A 12129-nucleotide genomic window follows, 5' to 3' on the forward strand; every position below is an offset into this window, starting at 1 on the left:
AGCCGCTGCCACTTCCCCAGAACTCAATTCCAGCAGCTGATTTGTCTTCAGAGCAGTCAGGTTACAGTAAACTTGGGGGATGGCGTCATCAGAAGCCCCCAATTGATCCTTCGCTCGATAGAGAAGCCATTACCTTAGCAGTGGAACATTGCAGAGAGGCCATTCCATTAGCAGTGAAACCTTACAGTGTGTTAGATAGATAATACCATGCATAATTGCATTGAGATGGTTAAAAGAAAACAGAATGCAGGACATAGTACAACACACACAAAATGCTGGAGGAACTCAGCAGGTCAGGCAGCATCTATGGAACCATCAACATTTCGGGCTGAGACCCTTCAAAAGGACTGGACAGGAAGGAGGTAGATGCCAGAAAAAGATGTTGAGGGAGAGGAAGAAAGACTAACTAGATGGTGATAGGTGAAGCCAGGTAGGTGGGGGAGCAATTATGAAGGAGGAAGCTCGAGGTGATAGGTAGAAAAGGCAAAGAGCTGGAGAAGAAGGAATCCAATGGGGGAGGAGAGTGGACTATGGGAAAGAAAAGGAAGGAGGAGGGGCACCAGGGGAAGGCAGAATAAATTGTTGGAGTTACTGAGAAAATGAAGGTAGACCAACAATGTTCAAGGCCCACTGCAAGATGGAGATGAAGAGTTTATCTTTTCGCTTCTGAGAGATCTATTCAAGTGTTAATAGCAATTGGATAAAAGCAGTAATGAGCTCAATGGTATGTGCTGTCAAGTTTTTTTTTGTATTTTCTGTCCAATGGGAGAGGGAAGAAGAGAGAATAACCAGGGTGGGAGGGATCATCAGTTATGTTAGCTTCATTCCTGGGACAGCTGGGTGTAGATGGAGTCATTGACGGTGGTTTGCATGTTGGATGAAGTTAATTGGCAATGAAATACATGGAAAAAAAGTGTTAACAGAGAATAATGCTTCACTTGCTAGACTTCTTTCTTGAAGTAAAGGATGACAGCAGTGTGGCTAATATTGTTTTGTTGGTCTACCAGCCTCGTTTGCAAAATGAAGTCTATGGTGTTATATGGATAGTCACTTGTTGCATGAATAGAAACCTGACTAATGATCATAAAGCAATCTACTGCAATTTCAGACTGAAGGGAAATGTGCATGTAGATCCCAAGGGGACAGCTTACAGTCCTGTTAGGAGGTGAACTTGGTAAAATAGAACTTTTAAAAATTTACAGACTACGCATAACTCCAGTCATAGTAAAGAGCAATTAGTCCTGTAAAATATTTCACTTGGGAAAACATAAATTTGATGAAAATGGCTGACTATAAAATAATTTATTTGAGTGGGGGAAGAAAAGGAAAGAGAAATTAAATGAAGAGCCACAATTTCAGATAATGAGCATTTCAAGCAGTTTTATTCCTCTTTTTGTAATTTTAGATAATTATTCAGCATTTATACCTCTCCTGAACATTTGTTACTGTGCAACATCATCTCTTTTGATATGTAATCTGTCTCAATCCTGCAAATTGCAACATTCTCATTTTTCTTTCCTCCCCATCCCTTGGAGTCTTAAAAATGTTTTATCTCCATCTTTGTCATTTTGATAACAGGTCATCAATCTGAAATATTAACTCAATACTTTCTGCAAGAGTTGCCTAACCTACTGAATATTCCTTGGGCTTTGTACTTACTGTTTACATCTAGAACTTTCCAAAATAATACTTTATATAGCCACTAGAAGCATATTAAACTGTACACATATAAAGACTAAATAAAATACAAGTTGATAATTAATTGTCAAACTCCAGAGAAATGACATTTAAACAAAGAAGCAGCATAAATGGAAAATGCTCTGTTTCCCTTCCCACAAATGTAGTCTGATGCTGTTTCCATAATTTTATGTAATTGTTTTAAATTTCCTGCATATGCAACTATTTTTTAATTTTCCTATCCATAGCCCCGCCACAAGAAAGGAGTCTAATTTTACCGACACTAACAATTTAACAGTTAAGGTTCCAAAGGTTTATTTGGCATTATAGAACTGAAGAAGTCTTATACAGTTGCCATCACCATCACAAGTTTCTATTCAACCAGTAGCTAAGTTATTTATATTGAATTAAGTGTGGGCTGTTTCAGGAGATCAAAGCATAATCTTGTCCCAAATCATTGCACAGAAGTGACACTAAACATAACATTAAATATGTTAGCATTGTTATGACTACATAGTTCAAAATTTCATACCTTTGGAAGGTAGTAGAAGGAGTGGGTTGGGAAATGGGAGTTGTGGCATCAATAGGACGGAGATTGAATGGTGAGAACATGGAGGAGAGGTTAGCAAGAGACTGTAAGGCCAAGGAGAAATGAAACATCAAAAGTCCTTCATATATAATAATGCTTTCTGCACTTTTAATTTATTTGGTACACAATTTACAATGTTCCTTATTCATTATCAGCAATATCACAGCACTAAGGGAATCACCAAATGTTACCTAGTTCCATAGCATATCTGATCACTGAAAGCATGTTGTCAGTTTTTAAGCTCCGAATCTTGGTTCGGCCACTAAAGCTCTTCACAGTTGGATGAACTTTTGTCATGCTAAGGAAAATTAAACTATGCAGAAGTCTTTTCTACATAATTGCTGAAAATTTATTTTGCAACACAGCACCAAAAATGGACTGTGCTATTAAAAGCAGATTTAATCTGATATAGATCAATATGAACACATTCCTAGTGTTTGGTACTCACTGGAAAATTAACTCCTGCCTTTTTTGGCAAGATTTTCATTGTCCCTAATATTTTCCCCTTCTTCAACTTTCTCAAATAGCATCAGTAGTAATGCATGTTTCAATCCTGATCTTCCACCTTACTAAGCTGAAAAGCAAAAGTACTTACTCAATCACAGAAAACATCTATCTCTATGAACATTTGCTGGCTAAAGGGCAAATTCTCCAGCTGCATTCTTTGCCTGCAATGAGATCTGTAACCTCCTGTGATCTCAAATGTAATGTTACTTTGTTGTCTGCATTTTTTTTTGTGTGTGGAGGTTTAGCTCACTCTCATTTTCCAAGCCTTAGGGTTTCTCTAGGTGGCTGCTGCTAATCTCTGCCATTCCTGACTGTTTACAGCTCACTGTTATATTAGGGAGCTCATTCGAAGCTCTCCCTCATAGAGAACTTCGAGAAACTGATACATCACAAAGTTCCCTAAGCTGGAGAACTTCATAGGTTGCATTGATGCAATAGTACGCTTTAGAGAGATGCCCCTGAAATCCCCCTGACAAGAGTATACAGCTGAGCCTTGGAGGGTCTACATGGTCCCACACAGAAAATATGTCTCCTCTGAGCATCGTTCTTCATCAGTTGAAGTCTTTCTGACTTTCTGGGAATGTTCTCCCATCTCATCTTTGATTGTATGTACTTTTAAAAGCTGGCTACGAGAGAACAACTGTGAAGCTAAATAGGAGCAGCTTTAAGAATTTTGCAAAGTACACCATTCAGATTTTGACACTGTTGCATGGCAGAGACCACCATTTTGGAGATGAGCAGTAGGTTACCCAAAATGAGAACTAGTCTTCAGGAAATGAAGCCTGTACATAATTTAATTTCCAACGGATACTTTGTGGCTAGAGATTTGTTTTGTCAATTAATTTTCTTAGTAATTATATATTTTGTGGCGCCATCCCTCAATAGTGTAAGAAAAGCAGTATATTTTGGGTGTTCGTAGTTTGTACTCAGAGGCCTTTGTAACAGACAACAGTGTTGAATATTCAAAGGAGTTCTGCTTGTTGGGATATGCTACCATAGCAAATAGGTAATTCCATAAATTTACCTGACTATATTCCAAATATTAGAATTAAGTAGGTGATTATAGCAATTGAAACTGTAGTTAATTGTTGTTATCTTTGTGTTGAAGAAATATAAAACATCGTATCAGGAGAGTGAGATTCTCTTGGGTTCTCTCTTTCTCTCTCTCTCTCTCTCTCTCTCTCTCTCTCTCTCTCTCTCTCTCTCTCTCTCTCTCTCTCTCTCTCTCTCTCTCTCTCTCTCTCTCTCTGTCAGAGGTTTGCTCAGTGAAAAGCAATTTTTATATTTCCCAGTTACACCTTCTGTGTAGTTCAGTTTTAGCTTGCCCCAGCACCACATTACAAAGGAAAGCCTGATAATACGGTTCCATTACATTCAAATGAAGAAGTCCACCTTTACAAGACTTTAACACATAGTATTAGGTTGAACAGACTGCTGTTCTAATTTCATTAAGAGGCTGCAAGTCAATTTCTCAGCTTCTGACTCAGAACTATTGGCTTGATGGATCCTATAGAAAATGCCACAGTTAGATTAGCTTTATTTGTCACAGGTACATTGAAACATACAGTGAAATGTGCTGTTTCGTCGGGAGCAGCATGGTAGTGTCACAGTTAGCACAATTAATTGGCAACACCTATCAGGGTTCGTTTCTGTAAGGAGTTTGTATATTCTCTCCCTGACCACATGGGTTTCTTCCAGATGCTCTGGTTTCCTCCCACATTCCAAAGACATATGTTTATGGTTAGTGAGTTACACGCTGTCCCCAGCACAGTCCTTGGATTGTGTTTGTGGTTGATGCAAAATGACACATTTCAATGTGTGTTTTGATGTCTTACTGCGCATGTGACAAATAAAGCTGATTCATTTCTCCAAGTCTCATTAATAAATCTTCTTACTCATTGGTGTTTTACTTCATAACAGCCCTATAATGACTTGTAGGAACAGCGATATATAGCATTAAATTAAGGTGAACACAATTTATGTTTTTAATTAAATGACTAAGGAAGGTAATATGATATATGTTGGATTAACCATAGTGTAGCAGTTACCACAATGCTTTATAGAGCCAATGATCAGAGATTGGGTTAGAATTCCCAGCAGAGTGTGTAAGGAGTTTGTACATTCTGCCCAAGACCTCATGGGTTTCCTCTGGGTGCCTTGATTTCCTCCCACATCCCAAAGGTATATAGTCAGTGTTTGTGTGTTGTGAGCTTATTATATAGACACCAGAAGTGTGGCATCACTTGTGAACAATCCAGCACAAACCTTGCTGATATGATTTAATGCAAACCACACATTTTGTGGCATCTTTCATTATGCATATGACAAATAAAGCTAAACATCTGTTCTCTTTATTTTTTGAGACCACCATCACTCACCGTTATTAAGTAGTAAATTGAACAACAAATTCTGGTGTTGGTACAAACAGTGAAATCTAGAAATCAGGAACTTTCTGTTTGTTCTGACCCACCTCTCTGTCAGCTGTACTACAGTATAAATTGTGCCAACACAATTTGGCATTGAAAGACATGAAAAGGTGTAAAGTTGTGAAAGGCACTATATACAGTACATCCCAACAAAATTAATGGATTTTCCTCTCCAATCTCAGCAAATGATTAAAATTGTATTATACTTCTTAAACAATTAAAGATATAAAAAAATTAGCGTTAATAATAAGGCAAAGCCTTAAATAAAGGGGAAGCATAGGTTACCAGTCAGAAATGTTTAATTAATTAAAGTTTTTATTTATTGAGATACAGCACGGAGGAGGCCCTTCCAGTCCTTTGAGTTGCGCCACCCAGTAACCCCCAATTCAACCCTAGCCCTATCACAGGGCAATTTACAATGACCAATTGACCTATGAACTGGTACATCTTTGGACTGTGGGAGGAAACCAGAGCACCTGCGGAAACCCTCACAGACACGAGGAGAATGTATACACACCTCACAGTTAGTGGGGGGAGGGGGTTGAAATTGAACCCAGTTTGCTGGTGCTGCAAAGCATTGTGCCAACAGATATGCTATTGGGCTGCCCCATGGTATGGGCTTTATGATGACTTCATGCATGCAAAGGTCCTTATGTAATTAAACATGGGGAGAAAAGTAGAATGTATTAGTACACAACACAAATGACCTAAATAAAAAAACACAAACACAGAGTATGAAGAACAATTGAGCAGATTATTGATGAGCATTGGTCATGACGTTCTGCCCAATTTCCTTCATTGCTTTGCCAATGATTGAGAGGACACTCTTGGGATAATAATTCACCTTACAGAATGTCATTTTTTAACTGTATTTGAACAGCTTGGCAATAGGTTTGGTTACAAATCTGCTCTTAGAGTCTCCCCTTGTTAACTACTTCATTGTTCACTTCTATTCATGGGTGAATATACAGGATCTTAGAGACCTGATCGGATCTATTGGTTGTGAAATGGCTAGACTCTGGCCCATTGCATACAGATTTGTAAATATTTGATTAGATTGTACTTTAATTAGGCTGGCACATCTTTGCATGCTCCTGGCCCTCCAAAAGTCTCAATGTGTCAGAGTTTGTCCCAAAGATGGATATCAATGACAAAATGAGGGATTCTCTTTACTTATTTGTTCACAGGATATAGGTGTCACTGGAAATACAGACAATAATTGTCTATCATAACTGATCCTAAACTAAATAGGAAGTTAACAGACAAACACATTGCTGGACATGAGAAAGGCAGATTTTCTTCTGAAGTGTACTGTATAGAGATTGGAATGACCAGAGAAGGACCAGAGAAACAAGAGATTGTAGATGTTGGAATCTGAAGCAACAGACAATCTGTTGGAGAAAATCAGGGGGATGAGCAATACTTGTGGGTGCAAAGAATTGTTGATGTTATAGGGTCTGAACCCAGAGCATCAACAGTTCCTTTCCCCCACAGATGCTGCCTGACCTGTTGAGTTCCTTCTGCACATTGTTACCTATGTGAACAATTTTTATGACAATCCAGCAATGGCCTGGTTACTAAAATAATGCATTTCTTGATATTTCCAGACTTTTATTCTATTATTTGAATTTAGATTGCCTAGTTTCATGATGCGATTCAGTGGTATTAATACTTACACACTGGCTTGAATCCCACCATGACAGTTAGGATATTTAAGATAATGCATCTGTTTGATTACTGTGATAAGTTACATGTAAACAATTTTATTTTGAAGGCTCTTTGCCTTTTGGATTAACTATCTGCTTTCCCTATTCTATAATCCTGAAGTTGTCTACATCTCTGTACCTAACTTTCCTATCTTGAAAAGCACTTCAAAGATTTATGAGCGAACTTGTGCTAAGCTGGATTTAAGTAAGTCAGACCTTCTGTAACATGAGAAACTTTACACTGTTGGAGTACCAACTCCATATTATACACTAATCTGATCTTTCCATACATAATTCAATGTGGAGAAGTAGGAAGAACTAATGTAATAATGAAAATCTGTAACATTGAGTAAACAAAACTGACATCTGTTACCCAGTAAATGAAAGATATTTTTCACAGCGATAAAACCCAATTTAATGTAAGAGCATTCACATAGAAATCTTAGAAAGATCACACTTATGCTTTATAAAGCTATTGAGTGTGTTCATTTGACATAACCAGCACAATTTATCACCAAGGAAACAGCGAGACGTTCCTCCAGAAATGGTATTATTCTCCTTATGTTGGTATTAGCTTTCCATTGGCTTTGATATGTCTGTTGTAAACAGTCATGGTTACTTTGAGTATACAGAGCAATTAATTGGGACTCAGAGCACCATCTTGCCTCTTTGAGTTGGTGTGGCTAATGTTTTTTTTAAATTTTTCCCAGCATTGCTATTATATTAGGCAACATAAACTTTTTGTTTCATGAAGTTTATACTGCTGTCAAAGTTACCACTGTGTGTACTTCTTTGTAAAGGACTTGGTTCAGGACAGTTAAAGGAAAAATTACTATTATTGTGGCCATTACTGAGACTTGGGTGGCTCAGGGGCAGTAATGGTTACTTTGAGTATCAGGTTTTAGATGTTTCAGAAAGGACAGGGATGGAGGCAAAAGAGGTGGGGGCGTGGCACTGTTGATCTGAGATAGTGTCACGGCTGCAGAAAAGGAAGAAGACATGGAGGGATTGTCTACTGAGTCTCTGTGGGTGGAAGTTAGGAATAGGAAGAGGTCAATAACTCTACTGGGTGTTTTTTATAGACCACCCAATAGTAACAGGGACATCGAGGCGCAGATAGGGAGACAGATTCTGGAAAGGTGTAATAATAACAGGGCTGTTGTGGTGGGAGATTTTAACTTCACAAATATCGATTGGCATGTCCCTAGAGTGAGGGTTTTAGATGGGGTGGAGTTACTTAAGTGTGTTCAAGAAGGTTTCTTGACACAACATGTAGATAAGCCTACAAGAGGAGAGGCTGTATTTGATCTGGTATTGGGAAATGAACCTGGTCAGGTGTCAGATCTCTCAGTGGGAGAGCATTTTGGGGATAGAAATCACAATTCTTTCTCCTTTACCATAGCATTGGAGAGGGATAGGAACAGACAAGTTAGGAAAGTGTTTAATTGGAGTAAGGGAAACTGGCTTGCCCACAGAAGGCAAAGAGTGGTTGTAGATGGGTCATATTCTACATGGAGGTTGATCATCAGTGGTGTGCCTCAGGGATTTGTTCTGGGGCCCTTACTCTTCATGGTTTTTATAAATGACCTGGATGAGGAAGTAGAGGGATGGATGACACGAAGGTTGGGGGTGTTGTGGATAGTGCGGAGGGCTTTTAGAGGTTACAGCGGGACATCGATAGGATGCAAAACTGCGCTGAGAAGTGGCAGATGGAGTTCAACCCAGATAAATGTGAGGTGGTTCATTTTGGTAGGTCAAGTATGACGGCAGAATATAGTATTAATGGTAAGACTCTTGGCAGTGTGGAAGATCAGAGGGATCTTGGGGTCCGAGTCCATAGGACACTCAAAGCAGCTGCACAGGTTGACTCTGTGGTTAAGAAAGCATACAGTGCATTGGCCTTCATCAATCATGGGATTGAGTTTAGGAGCCGAGAGGTAACGTTGCAGCTAGATAGGACCCTGGTCAGGCCCCATTTGGAGTACTGTGCTTAGTTCTGGTTGCCTCACTATAGGAAGGATATGGAAACCATGGAAAGTGTGCAGAGGAGGTTTACAAGGGTGTTGCCTGGATTGGGGAGCATGCCTTATGAGAATAGGTTGAGTAAACTTGGCCTTTTTTCCTTGGGGTGATGGAGGATGAGAGGTGACTTGATAGAGGTGTATAAGATGATGTGAGGCGTTGATCATGTGGATAGTCAGAGGCTTTTTCCCAGGGTTGAAATGGCTAGCACAAGAGGGCACAGTTTTAAGGTGCTTCCCCTTTTGCCTCAATGAGGCCACTCTCAGTTTAGAGAAGCAATACCTCATATTCCATCTAGGTAGCCCCCAACCTGATGGCATGAACATAGATTTTTCCAACTCCCAGAAATGTTTTCCCCTTCCCCCGTATCTCTTCTTCAATTCCCTACTCTAGCCTCTTACCTCTTTTCTTCATCTGCCTATCACCTCCCCCAGTACTCCTCCTTCTTCCCTTTCTCCCTTAGTCTGTTCCCCTCTCCTAACAGATTCCTTCTTCTCCGACCCTTAAATATTTTCACTTATCACCTCCCGGTTTCTTACTTCATTCCCCACCCACCTGGCTTCATCTATCCCATTCTAGCTCTTCCTCCTTACAATACCTCCCTCCCCCCCACCAACTTTTCCTTCTGGCATCTTCCCCTTTCTTTTCCAGTCCTGATGAAAGGTCTCAGCTGGAAAAGTCAACTGTTTGTTCATTTCCATGGATGCTGTCTGACCTGCTGAGTTCCTCCAGCGTTGCGTATTTGGATTGCTGTTGGGTAGCATGTTTCTTCTTGGATAGTCCCACTCTGGATTTATTAGTTTTTGAATGGCTGCTGAGTCCCATGTTGGAACTACAAAGTCTTCCATTGCTAGTGAAGGCAGGTGATTGGTATGTTTGGGGAGGACACAAATGTCAATTCACATATCCTTCAAGTGTATTGGGGGACTTTGCAGTGTTGGTGATAATTTCCATTGCTTTGAATTATCTGCTGTAGGTAGTCATGGTTACTATAAGTGTAAAGAGCAGCACTAAATGCTTCACTGAGACCAACTTTAGCTCAACTGATGTGAGACTGATGGCAGTGCTCACTAGGTGGTGGTGTTGTTGAACTTAGAGCAGGTGTGATCCATGCCTCCATTGTGGCGATCAATTTGAATGTTATGCAATATGCATAATTGTCATGGTTGAAAACCTAAATTTGAACAGGATGTGCAATACAGAAGTTTTCAATGTAAGGTATGAGTCCTAATAGATGAAGATTCATGATATTAACTGATAAGAGTGTGGAAAATTTAGCAACATCCAAGACTGCAGGTACAATTGCAGAAGTATTAATTCACCAACTGACCACTTGGGTATGATCATGAAACAATTTGTAGTATTATATTGAGGTCCTCAGAGTTTGATGCCACGCAGTGACTCTCATCATCAGTGTGATCTTCATAAATGCCTGCAGATACAGGACATTATTTTTGTGATCTGCCCTTATCAAGACCTTCGTAACAGCCTGAAGTGCGACCTCTCTGTTGGTATGCAGTTATTCTCTATTTCCAAGGTAACTTTCATTGTTGGATTATCTAGCAGCTGTCACAGGCTGATATTACATAATAAACATCAGTTTAATGCTAATAGTACCCTAGACAAACTGTTATAATTTTGTGATTGAAAGTGTATTGACAGGCTGCATTATTGCCTGGTATGGGAAAACCAATATCTTTGAACAGAAAATCCTACAAAAGATAAAGGATTCAGCCCAGTACATCATGACTACAGTCCACACAAGCATTGAGCACATCTATAGAAACATAGAAAACCTACAGCACAATACAGGCCCCTTGGCTCACAAAGTTGTGCCGAAAATGTCCTTACCTTAGAAATTACTAGGCTTACCCACAGCCGTCTATTTTTCTAAGCTCCATGTACCAGTCTAAAAGTCTCTTAAAAGGCCCTATCGTATCCGCCTCCACCACCATCGCCAGCAGCCCATTCCACGCACTCACCACTCTCTGAGTAAAAAACTTACCCCTGACATCTCCTCTGTAGCTACTCCCCAGCACCTTAAACATGTGTCCTCTTGTGACAACCATTTCAGCCCTGGGAAAAAGCCTCTGACTATTCACACGATCACTGCCTCTCATCATCTTATACACCTCTATCATGTCAGCTCTCATCCTTCGTTGCCCCAAGGAGAAAAGGCCGAGTTCACTCAACCTAAACTCATAAGGCATGCTCCCCAATCCAGGCAACATCCTTGTAAATCTCCTCTATGCCCTTTCTACAGTTTCCACATCCTTCCTGTAGTGAGGTGACCAGAACTGAGCACAGTACTCCAAGTGGGGTCTGACCAGGGTCCCATATAACTTATATACATTACGTCTTGGCTCCTAAATTCAGTTCCACAATTGATGAAGGCCAATACACCGTACGCCTTCTTAACCACAGAGTCAACCTGCGCAGCTGCTTTGAGTGTCCTTTGGACTCGGACCCCAAGATCCCTCTGATCCTCCACACTGTCAAGAGTCTTAGCATTAATACTATAATCTGCCATCATATTTGACCTACCAAACTGAACCACTTCACACTTATCTGGGTTGAACTCCATCTGCCACTTCTCCGTCTAGTTTTACATCCTATCAATGTCCCGCTGTAATATCTGACAGCCCTCCACAGTATCAACAACACCTCCAACATTTGTGTCATCATCCGTCCACTTCCTCATCCAGGTCATTTATAAAAATCACAAAGAGTAAGGGTCCCAAAACAGATCCCTGAGGCACTCCACTGGTGAATGACCTCCATGCAGAATATGACCTGTCTGCAAACACTCTTTGCCTTCTGTGGGCAAATCAGTTCTGGATCCACAAAACAATGTCCCCTTGGATCCCATGCCTCCTTACTTTCTCAATAAGCCTTGCATGGTGTACCTTATCAAATGTCTTGCTGAAATCCATATACACTACAACTACTGCTCTTCCTTCATAAATGTGTTTAGTCGCATCCTCAAAAAATTCAGTCAGGATTGTAAGGCATGACTTGCCTTTGACGAAGCCATGCTGACTATTCCTAATCATATCATACCTCTCCAAATGTTCATAAATCCTGTCTCTCAGGATCCATCAAAGTGGCACCCACTGAGGTAAGACTTACTGGTCTATAATTTCCTGAGCTATCTCTTCTCCCATTCTTGAATAAAGGAACAATATCCACAACCCTCCAAACC

The sequence above is a fragment of the Hemitrygon akajei genome, chromosome 11, assembly GCF_048418815.1.
Source record: "Hemitrygon akajei chromosome 11, sHemAka1.3, whole genome shotgun sequence".
NCBI lineage: Eukaryota > Metazoa > Chordata > Chondrichthyes > Myliobatiformes > Dasyatidae > Hemitrygon > Hemitrygon akajei.